Genomic DNA, 21,753 nt, shown 5'->3' on the forward strand with positions numbered 1-21,753 from the left:
TTGATCATGACTACGAAAAGCACTTACTAAGGATGTGAATATTAATTCTAGCAATTGACGGTAACACACATGTTACTACAACGAATACTTTAAGATATAGTTTTCATATATACTTATTTAAATTCTAGAAGAACACAGATATATTTTCTCGGTTTTCTTAAAGTATGATTGACATTAATAAATATTAAAAATGAATTAAATGCTAACATATACAGCAGCACCAAATCTGTGCTGATACAACTTCTAGTTGGTATCTCTCTCTCTCCAGTCTAGTAGCAGCACCGAATCTGTGCTAACATATACATCTTGTAGTTGGTATCTCTCCCTCTCCAGTCTAGTAGCAGCGTCGAAGCGTCGAACAAGCAACACCAGCACAACCTAAGCCAGGTATATTTTCCCGTAAAAAAAGATATATTAGCCCACGTAAGGCCCAGCCAGCACTCGATCCCCATGACCACAATCCTAAGCTAGCTACCCCGCATCCCGATCCCCACTCTCCGCACCCCAGCGCGAACCCTCCATGCCTCCATCGTGATCGAATCGAACTCCGCATCCCTTCCTTGGTCTCCTCGCTGCTGCAGCCTTCCCCGCGACCACGCCTCCCCCGTCAGCTTTAGCAGGCCACTCTCGAAAATCCTAAACTTACGAAAATCTGATACTGAATGGTTCTACGGACTCCTCTCTGACCAACCAATACTCGTAATTTCAGCTGGTGGGACCTCCCTTCCCTAATCTTCTCCAACCACAACTTCACACGTGAGTCCGTGACAAAAAATCCGCAGGAATCTGTCCGTAAGTCTAGCATTTCTCGGCCACTCTAGTGAGCGCATCAGCTCCCTCCCGCGCCTTAGTGTGCTCTGTGTCTGTCCTCTTCGCCATTGTTTGGCTTAAGTTTGGGCAAGGCGAGTTGTGTGTCGGTGTTGCCTTGGTGGATATGGGTGTTAACCTTTTGGATTAACACTTTGCTGAAAGGCGTTTGTATTGTTCATCTTAGATACTTCCTCCATTTTTATATACAAAGCCACAAAGTCAAATTACAGGTACCAATGTAAAATTTAATGCCTGCTTTGCAAGTCAGCTTTTCTTTTCGTATAATGGGGTCATTAATACCCCACATGCATGCAAGAAAACTGAATGGAGAAATAGCTGACTGTCATTATGATTGCATGCATGCAACTATTAAACAGGTTGCTAGTACGAGAAAATACCATTAATTTTGCCTCGATTACTGTTGATGGCCTTGTATAGATGCAAAACGTATATTTCATAGTGACCTTGTATATAAAAATGGAGGGAATACTTCTTCTATCTATACATGGTACGCATGTTTGTGCGTATTCGAGAAAAAAATTGTCAATTTCAGTAGTTTGTACATTGAATTGTTGAGTATGACAGCTGAGCGGCCTCTGTTGATACGAAAATTCTTCCAAAATCTGGTAAGAAATTTCCATAGGACATATATTCAGCTCCTGAGAAGTACTTAAACATCAAAGGATTGCCTACTTTATATGTAAATATCTTACTCAGAAAAGTAGATCATGGAAGAGTCATCTGTACAGTCATTCTGAATATTATGTTACCCAAATTACAACTCACATTAGAAAAAAGCTGAACATCTGCAGCTTTCTTTCTGATATTGCAAAAGCAAATTAAGACAACATGCCTGCCGGTGTCCTGGAATTAGTAAGTCGTATCTAGAAAACCCAAAGTAAAACTGAAATATGTCAAATGACCTATATTTAGCGTGGTTTTACTAGAGAGAGTATCGTGTATGGCTCACACGGACTCCAGATGTGGCACCTCTTTGAAAATTTCATTGTATGAACGAGGATCCTACATTTTCTTTGATCCGAACGTTTGGTACACAATTTTGAAGGTTTCATCATAACAAAAATCGTCAGTCTTTATAAAGTAATCTGAACATTTTGTTGGTTGCTGGACAACTTTGTTCTCCAGTGTAGGTGGCGTATGTTTGTGCAAAATGATTATGTAAGGACATCTGGTAACTTTATTCTTTTGTCAAGGTTGATTTACTTGGTGGAGAAAACTTCCATTTGCTCTAAACAAGTGAACATGACATGTGTGATGTTCCCCAAAAGGAGCTTTTGTGTGTTGGCTGGCAGCCCTAATGAACTTTAGACATGTATCTGAGGTTTCGTTGGCTGTAAACCACTAGGGTCAACAATTTGAGTTTTAGCTTTCTACAAAAAAATTAAAACTTAACTACCGGTGCTTTCGGATTTAGAATATTCCTTTGGTTTGGGACGGATGGTGGTTATTTGCAGTGATTGGGATAAACACTGCCCATTGACTACACGTGAATTTACCAGTCTGCGGAAAGGAGTGGAAGTTCACAAAGTGCACGTGTATAAACCTTTCGTCCATCACCTTAGTGTTGACATGTAATAATTTTGTAAAGGTTACAATGATGCATCATTTAGAAGTAGCAGTTATTAAACAATCAAAGAATATGCTCCAAAGTGCACCCGATCGAATTCCTCAGCACGCCCATCCCTCTCCACCCGCAGCGCTCTCATCTTCTGCTAAATGGACCAAAATGATGTTTGGAATTGCTTATTGCTGCTGCAATTGTTATTCTAGGTTGGTTTGCTTGCTCCTGCAATTACTTAAGATTATTGATATTGCTAATTTTTCTGGTTCATAAACATAAATTTACTCCGAATAATACCGGCCCCGTGTCATGAGCTCATGCGCAATCCTCAAATGATCCATTTTTTCTCATGAGCGTCCATTGTACCACGACACAGTTTCTCAAATAGGCCAACCGTTGTTCATTGGAACCAATGTTTTCTCTTGTAGCAACGCACGAGCATTTGTGCTAGTTTATACGAATTCAAAAATAGGAGTACCAAATTTCAAATTTTTTGTCGACCGGCACAAGTAATGCAACATGCACGCCCGCAAAATAGATATTCAACATGTTGCATGGTACTTGTACTAGCACACTACTACATACTGCCTGCCTTGTATCAAAGCAACCGATGCCTCTGTTGCTACTACCGCATCATCAGAGTTTCTCATGGTTACCCTTGCTTGTGCGGTCCTGTTGGACAGGGTCGAGGAGCAAGAAGAAAGGCAAGGGCAAGAGATTGAACGGATTCGCGCCGGACTTCTTTGCAGATCTGTAGCTTTTGCATGGAAGGCAAGAGCAAGAAGAAAGGCCATGTTGTTGAAAGGCAATAGCAAGAAGAAAGGCAAGGGCAAGGGCTCTAGAACTTTGGATGTACGAGTGAATGACCATGTTGTTGATCTGGTCTAGCATAGGACGAGACGTGAGGTATTAGATTTCTTAGCCGCCATTTAAGAAGCACATATTTTTTCCGCCTCATGTCCTTTTCAATCTCAACAGACCTGACCGCTGGTGCCTAACTTCCGGAACAAATTTAGAACAACTCAACCACTCTTTCATTCCTCTGGGGTCCAAGTATCCAATCCAAGGCAGCATGGCGCTCTGATTGGTTCTATACACTGTGTATATATTCCCTAGTCGGGTGACCCCATACTCATTCTCATTGCAAGCGCCTCAAAGATATTGTACTCCACCATGATCCTGCAAGCAAGCAGAAGGCCAAGAATGCCAATGTATTCTCCCCTTCCTGTGTACGCTATTCTTTTGCTTCTTTCTTGGCCATTCAGTTCGGTGCCTATTTGCTCATCCGATAATCGGCTTGTCGCTGGCAAGCCGCTCTCCCCTGGCAGTGTCCTCGTCTCTCAAGATGGGGTGTTTGCCCTGGGATTCTTCTCCCCGTACAACTCCACTAAGAACCATCACTATGTTGGCATATGGTACAACGACATCCCGGAGCGCACGGTGGTATGGGTTTCTAACCGTGCGGCGCCGATCACCACTAACCTTTCCTCTGCAAATCTTGCCGTCACCGGCAGCTCCGACATAGTCTTGTCTGATAACAATGGTCGTGTCTTCTGGACAACGTACAACAGCATCAACATCAACTCCATCTCGGTGGAAGCAGTGTTGGACAACACTGGCAACTTCATCCTTAGATCATTAACTGATAGTACCATCCTATGGCAAAGCTTCGACCACCCTACCGACACTCTCCTACCCGGCATGAACCTCAGGCTCAGCCACAACACGCTTCCACTGCAGCACCTCGTCTCCTGGAAAGGCCTACATGACCCATCCCCCGGTGAGTTCTCCTACGGCGCAGACCCTAGCAGCCTCCTCCAGTGCTTCGTCTGGAATGGCTCGAGGCCACACCGGCGAAGCCCGGTGTGGACAAATTACCTCTATGTTGGTGGATTCAACGAGTCTACCATTTATATGGCCTTACATCACGCCGGTGACGAGGTGTACATGTCCTTCATCATGCCGATTGGCTACTTCGTCCTGCTGGTCAGGATGGAGATTGACTACTTGGGCAAGGTAAATTTACTAATCTGGGAGAGCAACATGTCTGCATGGTGAGCCCTGTATGCAGAGCCTCAACATGAGTGCAATATGTACGGCTACTGTGGTCTTTATGGTTACTGCGACAATACAGAAGTTGTCCCAGTTTGCAAGTGCCTTGAAGGTTTTGAGCCGAGGGATGGTGAAGGATGGATCGCCGATGGCTTCTCACATGGATGCCGCCAGAAGGAGGTGCAGAGGTGCACCCATGGAGACGGTTTCTTGGTCTTTCCAGGCATGAAGGTCCCTGACAAGTTCATACATGTCCCGAGCAGAAGCTTTGATGAGTGCACGGAGGAATGCAGAAGCAATTGCTCCTGTGTGGCATATGCTTATTCCAAGATGAGCAACATGGATATTGATGGGGATGACACAAGATGCCTGGTATGGATGGGAGATTTGATCGACATGGAGAACCACACTCAAGGAGGTGAGAACCTCTATGTTCGGACTAAAAGATTACAAGGTATGCATGATTAATTCCTTGTTCTCTTTCTCTGATTGCTTATGATATATCTAGTAACACAAAATATAGTAACACACTATGTAAAATATAGACATTTTCGTAAAAATGTTGTAAATTACAAACTTGTGAGATAAAAAAATATTTTCCGAATTACTACATTGTGTACACCGTTTTACTAGATTTTATATGTACCATTACTAGGGGGTGTAGAATAAGCTATTCTATACTCACGCTTAGGCTCTGTTTGGTTCGGCCATGGATTTCTAAAAGCAGCTGTGAAAAATCTGCTGTGGAAAAATTGATGTGAAAAATATGTAGGTCATTTGGCAAACCAGCTGATACAGCTTTTTCAGATTTTGGCCCATAGCGGAATTAGGGCATCTCCAGCCGTTGGCCCCCCAGGGGGCGCCTAAAATCGCCGCCTGGGGGTGAGCCGGCGCAAAAATTGGGCCTGGGGGCGAGTTGGTCCCCAGCCGCCAGCCCCAGGGCCGCCCCCAGGCACGTTTGAAAATAAAAGATGTTCGGCGAAGTTCGGCTTAAACACGATAAATTTCGGCCAAACATGATAAATTTCGACCAAACACGATAAATTTCGGCACATTTCGGCGAAGTTCGCGGATTTTCATTACATAGCACATATACATAAACTAATCTAAAGGAAAAACTGGCTGAAGTCGCCGCCGTCGCCGCCATCGTCGTCGTTGGCCTTCTCCTCCTTGACACGGGCGCCCCTGCTGGACCCCTGCCCGGCGTCGCCATGGCGGACTGGTGGCGGCGCATCGTCGTCGTCTTCGTCGCTGTCGTAGATGACGACGACTCCGCCTTCGTCGCGGCCGCGTCGACGCTCCGCAAAACGAAGCAGGGCGGCGCACTGGCGCTCCTTCGCCTTCTCCAGGCGCTCCTTCTCCATCGCTATGGAGTCCCTGCGCGCCCATTCCAGGGCCGCGCCGTCGTCGTCGAGCTCCTTTGTCACCGGCGCGGCCGGCTCCTTCTTCACCGGCGCGTGCCCCGGCTCCGTCTTCACCGGCGCGAGCCCCGGCTCCATTTTTGGCTTGACGAAGTGCGGAGGAGGAGCCGACGAGTAGGCGCGCCGGCCGCCCTCGTTGATGACGATGCCGGCGCTGCGAGTGCGCCGGCCGAGCGGCGTCTCCGCCGCGGGCTCGGCCTTGACGCCGAGCAGGGCTGGAGTGCCGGAGGAGTGCGATGAAGATCGGGAGGAGGAAGAAGAGGAGGAGGACCCGAACCTCCTAGGCGCCCATGGCCCGGCGCGTCGGTGCTGCGCCGGGGCGGCCGCCCTCGCCGGGTACGCCAACAGCGGGTCGTTGCCGCCCTCGAGGTACGTCAGCACGCCCTCAAGTGTGCGGTCGGGGACGCCCCACCACAGGTGGCGCCCCTCGCTGTTCTGCCGGCCGCCGTCCACCGGCGCGCCGTTAGTGGACGCCAAGCGCTGCTACTGGCGGCGCTCGAAATACGCCACCCAAGCCACGTGGTTGTCGGCGGCGTACTGGGGGAGGGAGAGTTGGGCATCGGTGAGGGAGGCGCGGACGACCTCGACTTCCTCGGCGAAGTACTTCGGCTTCGCCATGGCGTCGGGCAAAGGGGGAATGGGCACTCCCCCGGCGCTGAGTCTCCACCCCGTCGGTCCGGCGCGCATGTCCGGCGGCGCCGGGATTTTCGCCTGGAACAGGAGCCAGGACTCCTGTTCGCGGAGCGAACGGCGGCCGAAGCCGTTGGCCACCGCCTCATCTCCGGGGAAGCGTTCCGCCATGGCGACGGGCTCGAGAGAGGTAGAGAGATAGAGGGAGGGGCTGGGCGGCGGCGCTCGGGAGAGGTAGGGAGAGGGAGGGGCTGGGCGGCGGCGAGGGGCGGGGTTGGTGTGGGCACATGCGAGTGCAGGCCACCGGCTATATAGCCGCGCCGCACCCGTGTGTATGCGTGCGAGGAAGGGGAGGCGTCGGCGCGCCGTCCCGTGACGCGCCGCCCGTGAGGAATCAATGGCAAGGCTGACCGGCGGCAGCCTTGCCATTGATTCCCCGCGGGAACCGAGGCCGTTGGGGGAAGACGAGGCGCCGTGTCGCTGACGCGGCTGGCCCGCGACTTTTTCGCGCCAAAACAGCTCGCCCCGGCGGCCCCGGGCGCCCCCCAGCGCGCCGGGTTCGGCCTGGGTCCGCCGGCGCTGTTTTCGGCCTAGGCCGGCGAAAATCGGGCTCCTGGTGGCGCGGCTGGGCCGTTTTTTGGCGCCGACGCGAAAAAATCGGCTGGGGAAGCCTTCCTGGGGCGCGGCTGGAGATGCCCTTAGATTTTGGAAAGCACGTTCTGGGCTACTTTCGCTTTTGGTTCAGATTTTGGGAGTGGATTTCTGGAATCGGATTTTGCTGGGTTCGCCCTTTGGTTCAGATTCCGCTGCGATCCGTCGATAAAAGCTGAACCAAACAAGGCCTTAGAATATATATATATATATATATATATATATATATATATATATATATATATATACATATATATACATATATACATATATATAGGGAAAATCCATCCTACCATCCGGTGGTAGTTACCCCACATGTCTCATATACTACCATGTGGTATTATATATACTATTTTATTATTTTAAATATGTTCATATACTATATCTAAGATATTTCAAAGCAAGTTACATGAAAAAATTGCATATGAGCCTATAGTTTTTGTTATATTTGTAAAATACGTACATATTTGTACGTAAAAATGAGCATACTCAAAAAGTGATACATACTACCTAAAAATTAGTATATATACTACCTAATTATTGTTATATACTACGTACGACACGTACATACTCTCGGTTCCGACAGATACTACATATAACATACAAAACGCAAGTGGTGGTAACTACCACTGCTTGTAGGAAACATTTGTCCTATATATATACAAATGTTTTCTACAAGCAGTGGTAGTTACCACCACTTGTGTTTTGTATGTTGTATGTAGTATCTGTCTAAACCGAGAGTATGTACATGTAGTATGTAGTATATAACAATGATTAGGTAGTATATATACAAATTTTTAGGTAGTATGTACCCTTTTTTGAGCATGTTCTTTTTTACGTACAAATATGTATATATTTCACAAATAGAACAAAAACTATGGGCTCATATGCAATTTTTTCATGTAACTTGTTTTGAAATATCTTAGATATAATATATGAACATATTAAAAATAATAAAATAGTATATATAGTACCATATGCTAGTATATGAAACATGTGGGGTAACTACCACCGGGTGGTAGGATGAATTTCCCTATATATATATATATATATATATATATATATATATATATATATATATATATATTCTTTTCCTCTAAAGAGTGAAATTCCAGAAAGGAGTCCACTATGAATGTGGTGATTAGCACTAACAAACTTTGGTGATTCTCCTTATATTATTTGTTGTGCAGGCAACATGAGAAAGATCAAAATCCTAGAAATTGTATTACCAGTTGTTTCAAGTTTTCTGATACTCATATGCGTGGTGCCTGTTTGGATCTATGGCTCTAGAGGTATGAAACTTTTTCTTTAGTTATAATTTAATCTTATCTCCAGTCCCAAGAAACTGAAGAGATGGTGCACACAGTCCTGACAGGCAATCAAGGAAGCATGGTTGTCCGGGAAAGGATGATGCGACGAGATACAGAAAATTATAATGAGGTTGCTGATAGTTACACAGAGTTTCCCATTTTGAACTTCATGGCACTTGCTGCTGCGACAAATAATTTCTCTGAATCCAACATTCTTGGCAAAGGAGGGTTTGGCAACGTTTATAAGGTAAGAAATATTTTTACTGATAGTTAGATCTTTTTTTGCAAGGGAAACAGTTAGATAATTAATATTAGAAGATCTAACTTTCTTGACTCAATAATACCTCATGTTTCAGGGAACGTTCGAAGATGGTAAGGAAATTGCTGTGAAAAGGCTTCGTGTTGGTTCTGTCCAAGGGGCTGTGGAGTTCAAAAATGAAATAGCTCTGACTTCTAGGTTGCAGCATAGAAACTTGGTCAAACTTATGGGCTGCAGTATTTATGAAGACGAAAAGCTTTTGATTTATGAATACCTACCTAACCGAAGTTTGGATTACTTCATTTTCAGTACGTTCTCTACTCACCTGTTGCAAAATCTCTATTTTCGGTCAAACATCACTGACAAGATGATTCGTCTAACTTTATCCCTGATAGATGATACAAGAAAATCACTACTCAATTGGCCAACAAGATTTAAGATAATCATTGGAGTAGCTAGGGGACTTCTTTATCTCCACCAAGATTCCAGATTGGTTATGATTCATAGAGATCTCAAAGCAGGCAACATATTGTTGGATGCTGAGATGAACCCGAAAATATCTGATTTTGGTACAGCTAGGGTCTTTGGTGTGAATGAACACGAACAACGTACCAATCAAGTTGTTGGAACATTGTGAGTAGTGTGGAATTTCATTTATGGGATCTCTTAACTTTTGTGCTTCAATTGGATGATAAGTTTCAATTTACCATGGTTAATTGTCAAACCAGCGGATACATGTCACCTGAATACGCAATGGAAGGCATAATCTCCGTCAAATCCGATGTTTACAGCTTTGGGGTATTAATTCTAAAGATTGTGAGTGGCATGAAGACCGGCACCACAACCCCAAAGAGCTCATGTGCATGCACTCATAACCTTATAAATTATGTGAGTGTATTTTACTTTATCTAGTGATTATGGTTGTGTGCATCTTTCGATACAGAGGCTGCGGGTTATCCTCCTTTTCTAAAAAACTTTATTCAGTGATTAGAATTTGTTCAACTGATATGAAGGTGGTACTATGTCGTGGACTTAATTAATGACATGATTGGTTTGATGCAGGCGTGGAGCTTAAGGAAGGATGGGAAATTGATGGATCTAATCGAGTCATCTATCATCGAGGATTGCTCTCTCGCTGAAGCGCTACTATGCATCCATGTCGGACTCTTGTCGGTGCAGGATGACCCGGACGCTCGCCCTCTCATGTCTTGGGTGGTAGCAAGCCTGGATAACAAAGGCATTGAGCTCGCGCAGCCGAAAGAACCTATGTGCTTTACACATCGTAAATACGGAGCCGGGGAAAGCCATGTACATGAGCCTCGAAAACCTTAAGGGGTGCTAGAAAACCATTGGTCCTGTCTTGTCCTTGTGACACTAATGTCTTCATATAAATAACTGCTCATTTCTATTCTACACTGGATGCGCTCTGTCACCGCCAGGATTGTAATTATGCTTGTAATATGTACTACGTTTGTAATTCTAATGTGTAATATTATCCGGAGTTCTTTTACAGTGCATCTAAACAATATGAGCCGTTCATTTCCAGTCATTCAATGGACTAACTAATATTCCATTCGTTTTGTTTTAGTCTACATATAAGATCTGGTCAAAGTCAAACTTTGTCAACTTTGACGAAGTTCATAGAAAAAAATACCAAGATTCACAATATGAAATCAATATTGTTAGATGCATCATGAAATTAATTTTCATACCATATAGCTTTGGTATTGTAGATATTGATATTTTTTCCAACAAAGTTGGTCAAACTTTACAAAATTTGACTTTGACCAAATCTTATATGCAGATTAAAAAGAAACGGAGAGAGTACTACTAGAAAATATCAGTAGTATGAAGCCATTACGTTTTCTTCTCCTCTCTGCTCGGATGTGATCCATATTTCCAGGGGAGATTTGACAGGAAATTTGCACGAACCTAGAGCTAGCCTCCCAGATTGATCGATCATGTCGACATGCACTTCTACGCCTACTTTTCGAAGCGAGCCGATGTTGTAGCGCCATCGCCTTCGACATCAATGATGGCGACACGCTCGAGAAGGTCCACCATGTTGATGTCCATTCAGCCATGCCATGTGCACGGTCGTTGGATGATAACCCACAAGTATAGGGGATCGCAACAATTTTCAAGGGTAGAGTATTCAACCCAAATTTATTGATTCGACACAAGGGAAGCCAAAGAATATTCTCAAGTATTAGCAGCTGAGTTGTCAATTGAACCACATCTGAAAGACTTAATATTTGCAGCAAAGTATTTAGTAGCAAAGTAGTATGGAAGTAACGGTAATGATGGCAAAAGTAACAGTAGCAGTTTTGTAGCAATCGTAACAGTGGCAATGGAGAAGTAACTTAGCAAAGATCAATATGAAACGAGCTCGTAGGCAATAGATCAATGATGAATAATTATGTCGGATGACATTCATCATGCAACAGATATAACATAGGGTGACACATAACTAGTTCCAATTCATCAATATAATGTAGGCATGTATTCCGAATATAATCATAGGTGCTTATAGAAAAGAACTTGCATGACATCTTTTGTCCTACCCTCCCGTGGTAGCGGGGTCCTATTGGAAACTAAGGTATATTAAGGCCTCATTTTAATAGAGAACCGGACAAAGCATTAGCACGTAGTGAATACATGATCTCCTCAAACTACGGTCATCACCGGGAAGTGTCCCGACTATTGTCACTCCGGGGTTGCCGGATCGTAACGCGTAGTAGGTGACTATAACTTGCAAGATAGGATCAAGAACACAAATATATTCATGAAAACATAATAGGTTTAGATCTGAAATCATGGTACTCGGGCCCTAGTGACAAGCATTAAGCATAACAAAGTCATAGCAACATCAATCTTAGAACATAGTGGACACTAGGGATCAAACCCTAACAAAATTGACCCGATTACATGGTAAATCTCATCCAACCCATCACCGTCCAGCAAGCCTACGATGGGATTACTCACGCACGGCGGCGAGTATCATGAAATTGGTGATGGAGGAAGGTTTGTGATGATGATGGCGATGATTTCCCCTCTCCGGAGCCCTAAACGGACTCCAGATCTGGCCTCCCGATGAAGAACATGGGGTGACGGCGGCTCCGTATCATAAAACGCGATGAATCCTTCTCTCTGATTTTTTTTCTCCCTAAACATGAATATATAGAGTTGGAGTTGAGGTCGATGGAGCTTCATGGGACCCACAAGGTAGGGGGCGCGCCCTAGTGGGGGGGGGGGAGGGCTCCACCCTTGTGGACAGCCGGTGGGTCCCCTTCTGTTGATTCTTTCGCCAATATTTTTTATATATTCCAAAAATATTCTCTATGAAGTTTTATGTAATTCTAAGAACTTTTATTTCTGGACAAAAATAACACCAAGGCAATTCTACTGAAAACAACATCACTCCAGATTAGTTCCGTTCAAATCATGCAAATTAGAGTCCAAAACAAGGACAAAAGAGTTTGGAAAAGTAGATACGATGGAGACGTATCAGCACCCAAAGCTTAACCCATTGCTTGTCCTCACGCAATTTAGTTGACAAACTGAAAGTGATAAAGAGAAACTTTTACAAGCTCTGTTTGATCTTGTTGTTGCAAATATGTAAAGCCAGCATTCAATTTTTCAGCAAAGATTATGAACTAACCATATTCACAATAACCGAGTCATCTCTGACTGATCTTGTGACTCGAGATACTGGTATTCGTGAAGGTATGTCGCAACACATGTTTGCCGTAGTTTCGGAGCCTTTTATCTCTGAATGTTCTGCTTCTAGGAAGCGCAAGGGGAAGATGCAGGTCCCAGTTGACACTACCAGCCTTTGGCGTAGTAACTGCTCCAACAAATATGATGGCTTTCGCGTCAGTTCCCTCTCTGAAGCTCGTCCCAGCAAGTCCAAAGTGAAGCCCCGCGTGACACCCTCTGCTTCTACAAACACTTGTACTGTTGCTTTGGATATGCAGGGGCAAACTGATCCCGTTCCTCCACCCGCTGCCATCACCACCATGCAAGCTATTGGCACACAACTCTGTGTCATTCCAGAGGAGCAGCTCTCCATTGCATCACTCATGGATGACAAGACGTGCCCCTCTGCCTCGGCTTAAGAGTTGAACTTTTCTTTATTTCAGTTAAATGGTACTTTTTCAAAACTAGAATGTCTTATGCTGGAATATTCGTTGACTTAACTCCTCTAAAAACAATTAGGGTTGTCAAATGCAATCCGTGCTAGTGGATTCTTGTCACATCCCTAGCTTTACCCTGGCCTTGGACTAGCTTGGTTGCTGCATCATGTTTAAATTCAAATGAAATTTGAATTGAGGAATATTGGAAGCCTCAAAACCCTAAATAAAAGAGGGGCAAAAACCCTAGAAATCTCATTCATTGCTCCAAAATGCTCCTCTTAAATGTTTGATAATTTTTGGTAAGGGTTCTGGTCCCAACCAAAATATTGAACATTTTTAAGGATTTATTTTTGGGACTTTAAATTTAAATCATTAGCTATTTGAATTTGAATTATATTCATATAATTAGAATATAATTTCAAATATCCCTGAAATATTTTATAAGCTTTTGGAAAAGTCCATCTAGCAATATAAAATACTCAGTGGAGTTTTTGGCATTGTTTGAATTATTTTTAAATTCAAAACAGTGGCAAAAGAATTAAATAAAAACAAAACAGAATAGAAAAATATAACACAGAAATTACCTGGACCTTACCTAGCAGCCACCCACAGCCCAACACTGTGCAGCCCACCTGCGCAGGCCCAGCCACCTCCTCCCCCTTGTCTTCTTCCTCCCCTCGCACCGAAGCAGCTCGGTGGCGAGCGCCGACGCTGCCTCGGCCACCTCCTGCTTCCTCTCGTCGCCCTGGACTCCGTCCGCAACGCCACGCAGCCCCTGGCCCTTCTCACTCCCTCTGGACCGCTCCCCCTCCCCTGGCTCTCTCTTTCCCTCTATTCCTGTGATCCCCGAACGCACCTGGGAGCGCCGCTCGCCGTAGCCATGACTACGGCCACCCCCTCCCCTCTCCGACGTGCTCCCGAGCTCCTGCACCTCGTCGCCAACCCCCTCACCGAGCCACGTGACCGGAAGGGCCCCGAGCAGCCGCCATCGTCATCATCCCCAAGCTCCGGCCCGGCGCCGTTCTCCGTCGAATTCGGCCACTCCGGCGCGCCCCCGAGCCCACTGACCCTCCCTACAGCTCCGCGGTGAGCCTCTGTGCAGAACCCCTCTCTCTCCCCTCGTGTTTGCGAGCCCTAGGCCATAGTTCCGTCGAGACCGAGACCTCACCGGCGCCGGACTTGTCGCCGTCGTCGTTTTGGTTCACCTCCGTCCAAACCGAGCACGCAGACGTACTCAGAGCACTCCCAGGAGCCCGTAGCACCCACCAACCCCTCCTCCCATGCACCATAGCGTCGGTCCCGCGAACCCCCGAGCTCCGGCCGCCGCCGGGGTCGATACCGCGCTCAACTCCGGCCACCCCACGCCCTCTCGGGCTCCCCCTAGATGCGCGCGAGCACGGGCTTCCTCCTGGTGCCCTCAGGGTGCCCAACCGCAGCCTGTAGTGCCAACCCGAGCTACTCCGGCGAGGATCCGCCGTCGCCGTGGTCGCCGGCGTCACTCGCCGACGTGGCCACTTAATTAGGGCGTAAACACCTCGCTAATCACCCACTAGAGCCACTGCCAAGTGGGCCCCGTGCCTAATTAATTAGTTTAACCTCTCTGTTTAGATTAGTACTAATTTTGTGGGCCCCATAGGTCAGTTTGACCTGGCCCCGTCACACTTTGACCGACCCCACACGTCGGAGTTGACCGTGCTGACGTGGCCTTTGACCCGGCCCCACCTGTCAGTGGGTTAAACAACCCTGTGTCACTGACGTGTGGCCCCCACACGTCAGGTTTGACCTGGAGGCGCCCTGTTGACCTGCTGACGTCGAGGTGATGTCATGCTGACGCATTAAATGATTTTCTGGATTTAAAAATAATCAGGAAATTCCAGAAAATGCCTAAAACTTCTAAAAATCATAGAAAATTAACCGTAACTCCAAATTAAATAATTTATATATGAAAAATTGTCAGAAAAATTCAAGGAATCCATCTGTACCATTTTCATGCATGTTAGAACAACTTATAGCTGCTGTTTAGCACAAATCAATTAAATGGCATTTGAATAATCACATATGGAGTTTGAATTTGAATTTTGTATTCAAACCAACTCCATTTAATCTGGTTTTAGTTGCATTAGCCCAACACACATTCATTTTGCCATGTCATGATCATGCATCATATTGTGCATTGCATTGATTGTGTTCCTTTCTGTATTTGCCGGTAATTGTCCCCTCTCGATAGACGTGTACCGATGATGTGATCGTTGACACTGATGAAGACTCAATGCTATCTTCAGAAGTGCCAGGCAAGCAAAACCCCCTTGTTCATTCCGATACAATCCTACTCTCTCGCTCCTGCTCTCTTTTACTGCATTAGGACAACCCCGATTCATCTGTTACTTGCTGCGGTAGCTGAACCCCTTTATCCTTTGCATGACCTGTCATTGCCACAGTAAATAGATGAAACCCACTAGCATGAGTAGGAGTTGTTTGAGCCCTGTTGTGCCTACTCATTCATGCTTGTTTGTCATGCCTGCTACTGCTTAGAGTTGAGTCAGGTCTAATTCATCGGGGATGAATCAGAGGTGTGTGAACATGTCCTACTGTGTGTGAGTTAAGTGTGTGAACACGATTTGGTAAAGGTAGCGGTGAGAGGCCATGTAGGAGTACATGGTGGGTTGTCTCATTGAAGCCGTCCTCAGGAACTGAGTTCTGTGTTTGTGATCCATGATTCAGCTACTACCATACATTGGGCCCTGAAATATGACCCCGCTCGACTTCTTATTCACCCTTGTCCTCTGTCCAGGAGTTGCAAGTAGTTTCTGGTGTTTGTAGTATGCTGGAGGCCGTGGACAGCGCTGACCGTAGGGGTGGGCTGTGATGCGGTAGGCACGTGGCCGGGTATACCGGGCGCCCGTTTGGTGTCACGGAACCCTGTTCACATCGTTTGGGGCTGTGAGCGAAACTCCGGCCGGATCTCCTCATGGATGGAACCCGAATAGGCGATAAACCTGGACTAGAGACTTCAGTGTTTAGGTAGGTCGTGGTCTACACCCACGTCGGCTTTCGCTTGAAGTCTGCCGAGCACATGTCGTGTGCAGACGCTAAGTGGTGGAAACATGTATGAAGAAGTACACCCCTGCAGGGTTAACATCATCTATTCGAATAGCCGTGTCCGCGGTAAAGGACTTCTGGGTTGCTTATATCAGTTCATAGACAAGTGAAAGTGGATACTTTAAAATGCGCAAGATAAGCGTGAGTGCTATGGATGGCGTTCTCGTAGGGAGACGGGAGCGGATCCATAGTGGTGTATTGATATGGTGAATATGTGGACTCGTGTGCGCCACCTCAAAAGAGTTGCTTGCAGTCGTAGTTTAGGATAGCCACCGAGTCAAAGCTGGCTTGCTGCAGTTAAACCCCACCATCCCTTTGTTGAAAATGATGCATATGTAGTTAGTTCTGATGTAAGTCTTGCTGGGTACATTTGTACTCACGTTTGCCTATTTTATGTTTTTGCAGAGAGACTTCAGTCTCACTAGTAGTTCCACGTGGACTTCTACGTTTAGCTTGTTACCTCAGCTACGATCTTGTGCCCTCGGCAGGATCTGATCGATAGTCAGGCTTCTCAGCCTTTTTCATTTATAGATGTCTGTACCCAGACATGATAGCTTCCGCTAGTGCTTTGATTTGTATGCTCTGATTGTTGGGTCATGAGACCCATGTTTGTAATATCTCGCTCCTCGGAGCCTATTGAATAGATTACTTGAGTCATAGAGTCATGTTGTGATGCCATGTTGTATTTGCACATATCGAGCATATTGTGTGTATGTTATTGAAATGCTTGGTATGTGTGGGATTTGACCATCTAGTTGTTTATCTTTAGTAGCCTCTCTTACGGGGAAATGTCTCCTAGTGTTTCCACCGAGCCATGGTAGCTTGCTACTGCTCCGGAACACTTAGGCTGGCCGGCATGTGTCCTTCTTCGTTCCTGTGTCTGTCCCTTCAGGGAAATGTCACGCGGTGAATACCGGAGTCCTGTTAGCCCGCTACAGCCCGGTTCACCGGAGTCCTGCTAGCCTAGTGCTACAGCCTGGATTCACTCGCTGATGACCGACACGTTCGATGCTGGGTCATGGATGCCTGTCCCTGTAAGTCTGTGCCGCTTTGGGTTTACGACTAGCCATGTCAGCCCGGGCTCCTTATCATATGGATGCTAGCGACACTGTCATATACGTGAGCCAAAAGGCGCAAACGGTCCCGGGCAAAGGTAAGGCGACACCCGTGGGAATACCGTGCGTGAGGCCGCAAAGTGATATGAGGTGTTACATGCTAGATCGATGTGGCATTGAGTCGGGGTCCTGACAATTCTCTGTTATTTGCTTGCAAGAAATGAAAATGACAACATTTAATGCCTCCACTCTTAAGTTATTATGCCCTAAACGCTTCGACAAATACGCTTTCATCCCATCTATAGGCATATGGAGGGGCATTGTGATGATCTAGAATAGCAATATCTTAACTCGTATGGTGATTATTGAAGAACAATTCACGTTAGGTATTGAATTTATCTCCACCCAAGATGCTCATCGATGCACATTGGTGAATATTCATGGCCCATGTCAAGGGGAACAACGGGATAATTTTACTAAGTGGTTATTTGACGGTTTTATAAGAGAACAAGATCTCACTGAGCTACCTATCAAGGGACGGGCTTATACATGGTCCAACATGCAGCAAAACCCTCTCCTCAAGCAACTTGACTGGTTCTGTACAAAGCTTAATTGGACCACCTCCTTCCCCAACACATGGTAAACCCCCTTGAACGTCCAGTATCTAATCACATACCTTGCTCGATTCATTCAGACCAAGATACCTAAAAGAAAAATATTCAGATTTGAAACATACTTGATCGCCCATCCAGGATTCATGGAAGTGGTGGATCAAGCTTGGAACGAGCCAATCAAACATGGTAAAAATAATAATGCAGCATCCATAATCTGTCAGAAATTCAAAGATGTACGTCAAGCATTAAGTCACTGGAGCAAGAAAATATCCCGATAAAAAGTGGCCATTGACAACATGAACAAAGCAATTATAGAACTAGATTCCACCGAAGACCGACGAATCCTAACCATATCTGAAGTTAAATTCCGTACTATTCTAAAACATCATCTCATCAGACTTCAACGTTATCAGATAGAATATTGGAAGAAAAGATGCAATACCCATGGGATTAAATTTGGCGACAAGAACACTAAACTTTTCCAGACTGTTGCCATTGAGAGATACAGACGTAACTGCATTGCAACCCGGAAGACTGCTAGTCCTAGTTGATGACCATTCAGGAAAAGAATCTATCATGTTTGAAGCATTTAAACAATGCATGGGTACGTGCAAAACTCCGATTACGAAATTCAACCTTTCGGCCCTCCTCAAACAGAACGCAGACTTTGAAAGCCTCACCACGCCCTTCTCGCATGCTGAGGTGGACACGGTGATCAATGCGATGCCCCCGAATAGGGTGCCAGGTCCTGATGGCTTCAATGGGACATTTCTTAAGGCGTGTTGGCACATCAGCAAGCATGACTTTTATAGGCTATGTGATGAATTTCATAAAGGTGAGCTCAATCTGGAAATTCTTAACTATGGGTACATCACCTTAATTCCCAAGAACCATATGCAAGAAACGGTCACCGACTTTCGCCATATTACGCTTCTCAATTGCTATCTTAAAATGATCACTAAACTCTTGGCCAACTGCCTCTAGAAGATTAATCTACAATTCGTTCACCGTAACCAGTACGGCTTTCTACGTGGGAGATCTATGCATAACTGCCCGACATGGGCATTCGAGTACATACATCAATGCCAGGCATTATAGAAGGAGATAATTCTGCTTAAACTTTATTTTGCCAAAGCACTTGATGCTATATAGCATTCTGCTATGCTTCAAATTTTGAAGAACATGGGCTTCAATGACAAGTGGATCCAATGGATTCAATGTATCTTCTCGTCGGGCAAAGCATATGTCCTTTTAAAAGGAACACAGGGAAAAATCTTCCACTACAAGTGTGGAGTCAGACAAGGTGACCTACTATCCCCTCTGATCTTTGTACTACCCGCAGATCTTGGCAATTAATGATGTGCTACACAGGAACCTACTAGATTACCCCATTCGCTCTTTCGACAATGGAGATTGCCCTGCCATACAATATGTTGATGATACTCTCTTCATCATGCCGGCCTGCCCGAACCAAGTCAATAAGGTGAAAGAGATCCTAGCTGATTATGAAGCATCCATTGGGCTCAAGATTAACTTCAATAAATCAACTCTGGTGCCGATCAAAACCCCACCTGATAAATTCAATAGTCTCGCCGCCCTATTGGGCTGCACTATTGCCACCATGCCATTTGCGTACCTAGGGCTCCCTCTGGGCACTACAAGACTATCATTTAGAGACATGACACCCCTAGTATGCAAAGCAGAAAGAAACATTGTCGTGGTGATCTCACAGCAGATGCCATGGGATGGCTAAAAGAGGGGACATACACAAGGTCGCCGATGGGCTCCAGAGGTGAGGTTGACACGAGCAAGTGTGAGACACGAGATGTACCCAAGTTCGGGGCTCTCTGGAGAGATAACAGTTCTAGTCCTATCGACTGTGGTTTATATGAGGTAGATAAAGGCTTGCTCCTAGAGCTGTTGTAGGGAGGAAGGAAGGCAGGCCAGTACATGGGTTGTTATCTCTCCGTGTGTGTGTGTGATTTCTACTAATGATCTCCCCGTGCATGGAGGCCTCCTGGGGGTCATATAGGCCGACCCCTAGGGTTACAATAGGAATATTATATGGGCACGGGGCCCTGGAGTCAGTGTCTAGGATCTGGCAGTGGGGGCCGCTGGGTTTGCCGGGTTCGTCGAGTGCGGGTCTCGCCAGGTCCGTCGAGTGCGGGGCGTATCAGTGCTGCCGGGCACGGGTACGGTCGGCTGCTGGGAACTGTGGGATGCCTCGCGGGCATCATGGGACGGTCAACGCTGTCACACTATAGGGCCACGCTTCCAGGGCACCGCCCGCCCTGGGCGGGGCGTGGGGAGCGCCGCTGCCGCCTCCGCCGGGGCCGGCATAAAGGAGGGCGCATTGTAGCCATACTTGTCGCTAAGGATTGACTACTGGTGGACGGTCGGCATGTGTTGGGGAGCTGGGGAGCTAGCTGGCTGGGTCGCGATTGGGAGTCGGCCAGGCGTGAGCCGGATTGAGGTGCTTTGCCAGCCCTGATATTTTTGAAAAGGATCTGGTTTCCGTTGCCGGCCTGGGAGCCATCCCCCCGACAGTAGTCCCCGAAGCTGGGAAGGCACGCCGGCTCCAAGCAAGAGGGCCTTCGTAGCTTTACCCCCTGAGGAGGCAATTAGGTTGGTGAAGCTTGCGGTCGCTGGGTCCCGGCAACACCCACTATGTGCCGCTTCCGGAAGTCGAATTGTGGCCTCTTGGCTTGGGCGGGAAACTGAAACGCCAGCCTTGTCCTGAAGGGGAAGGACGCGCCTCCCGTGGCTCGATACAGCGCCATGTGGTGAACATCGGCCAGCGAGGCCCTGCAAGGCCACGCGCTCGATGGGGCGCAACAGTGGGCTGGGTCCTGCCACGACGCGCCCTTGGCCCGCGTGTGGGGGATTTATGTGGCAACGGCGGGTGGTTGCGCTTCTCCATGCAGTTAAGTCGTGGGGGACAATGTGCCCGCACAATGCAGGGAAGTGTAATCATGGGCACAACTGGTCCCACTTCCCCGCGTCCCATCGTGGTTATAAAACGGTTAGAGGGCGGCAGAAAGGCCCTCGCATGCTCCCCTCGCTCTCCTTTCGTCTTCCTCTTCTCCCCCAAATCTTGAGCACGCCCCTGCCGCAGCGCCTAGATGCCGCCCGCAACGTCCGTCGACCGCCTGATCTTCTTCTTGCTGCCTAGCTTCGAGCCTCCGACAAGCTCCGTTGATGGCGCGACCAAAGGGATCCTGAGAGGGGTCCGAGACCAAGGAGGCGGACATCCAGTACCTCCGCGACACCAGGCATATGCCGCTGGCAACGGAGGTGGCTGCGCATGTGGCGGGCGACGAGGAGTCGCAGCCGTAGGAGGGCGAATGCATGGTCTTCATCAGCCACTTCAAGCGCGGGTTCGGCGTCCCCGTGAGCACCTTCTCCTGCTCCTTCTTGAGCTTCTTCGGGCTACAACTACACCACCTTGGTCCCAACACCGTGCTGCAGCTTGCCAGCATCGCCACACTCTACGAGGGCTACCTCGGCGTGGAGCCGGATGTAGAGCTTTGGGCCCACCTCTTCTTCCTCAAGCAACAGGGGCCGACATCCGGGACCATGTCCGACTGTGTGGCCACCGTCATCTTGTGTCGGCCGAATGGGCCATTCCCCAAGATGCCCTTGGAGTATTCTGCCAAGAAATGGTAGAATTCTATCTTCTATGTGTGCAATGTTGGCGCTGACCGCATCAACCTGCCCCCTTCGTCAATGACCAATCACTGGCCAAGATGAACTAGGGCCACCTGCCCATGAACTCGCCGCATGGGATGTTGCACCTGTGCAGCCGGATCGCTGAGATGATGGTGCGCGAAGGGCTCGCTGGGATGGATCTCATCTCCGCCTTCATCGCGCGCCGGGTGTTGCCTCTACAGCGACGGGTTCACATCATCACTGAGATGGGAGATCGGCAGGACCCGACTCGAATGTTTGCCCTGGAGTTGACGTTAGCGCAGATCACCGATCGGGTGAACATGATCTCCAAGGTCGGGATGGTCACCAGTTGGGGTTTTAGGAAAACGCCCTACAACAAGGAGCGCTCGGCGCTAGCGGTGAGTCCCTGATCTCCATTTTTGCAATGTCTGAGCTTTTCTTCCGTATTGATGCGACGAGAGAGAG

At 47.2% G+C, this 21,753-nt stretch overlaps 1 pseudogene; it reads left to right on the plus strand.

The window, feature by feature from the left end:
- The first annotated feature begins 3,564 nt into the window (after positions 1–3,564).
- Positions 3,565–12,833, plus strand: LOC119300504 (annotated as a pseudogene).
- Positions 12,834–21,753: the final 8,920 nt, after the last annotated feature.

The sequence above is a fragment of the Triticum dicoccoides genome, chromosome 5A (genome assembly GCF_002162155.2).
Source record: "Triticum dicoccoides isolate Atlit2015 ecotype Zavitan chromosome 5A, WEW_v2.0, whole genome shotgun sequence".
Classification (NCBI taxonomy): Eukaryota; Viridiplantae; Streptophyta; class Magnoliopsida; order Poales; family Poaceae; genus Triticum; species Triticum dicoccoides.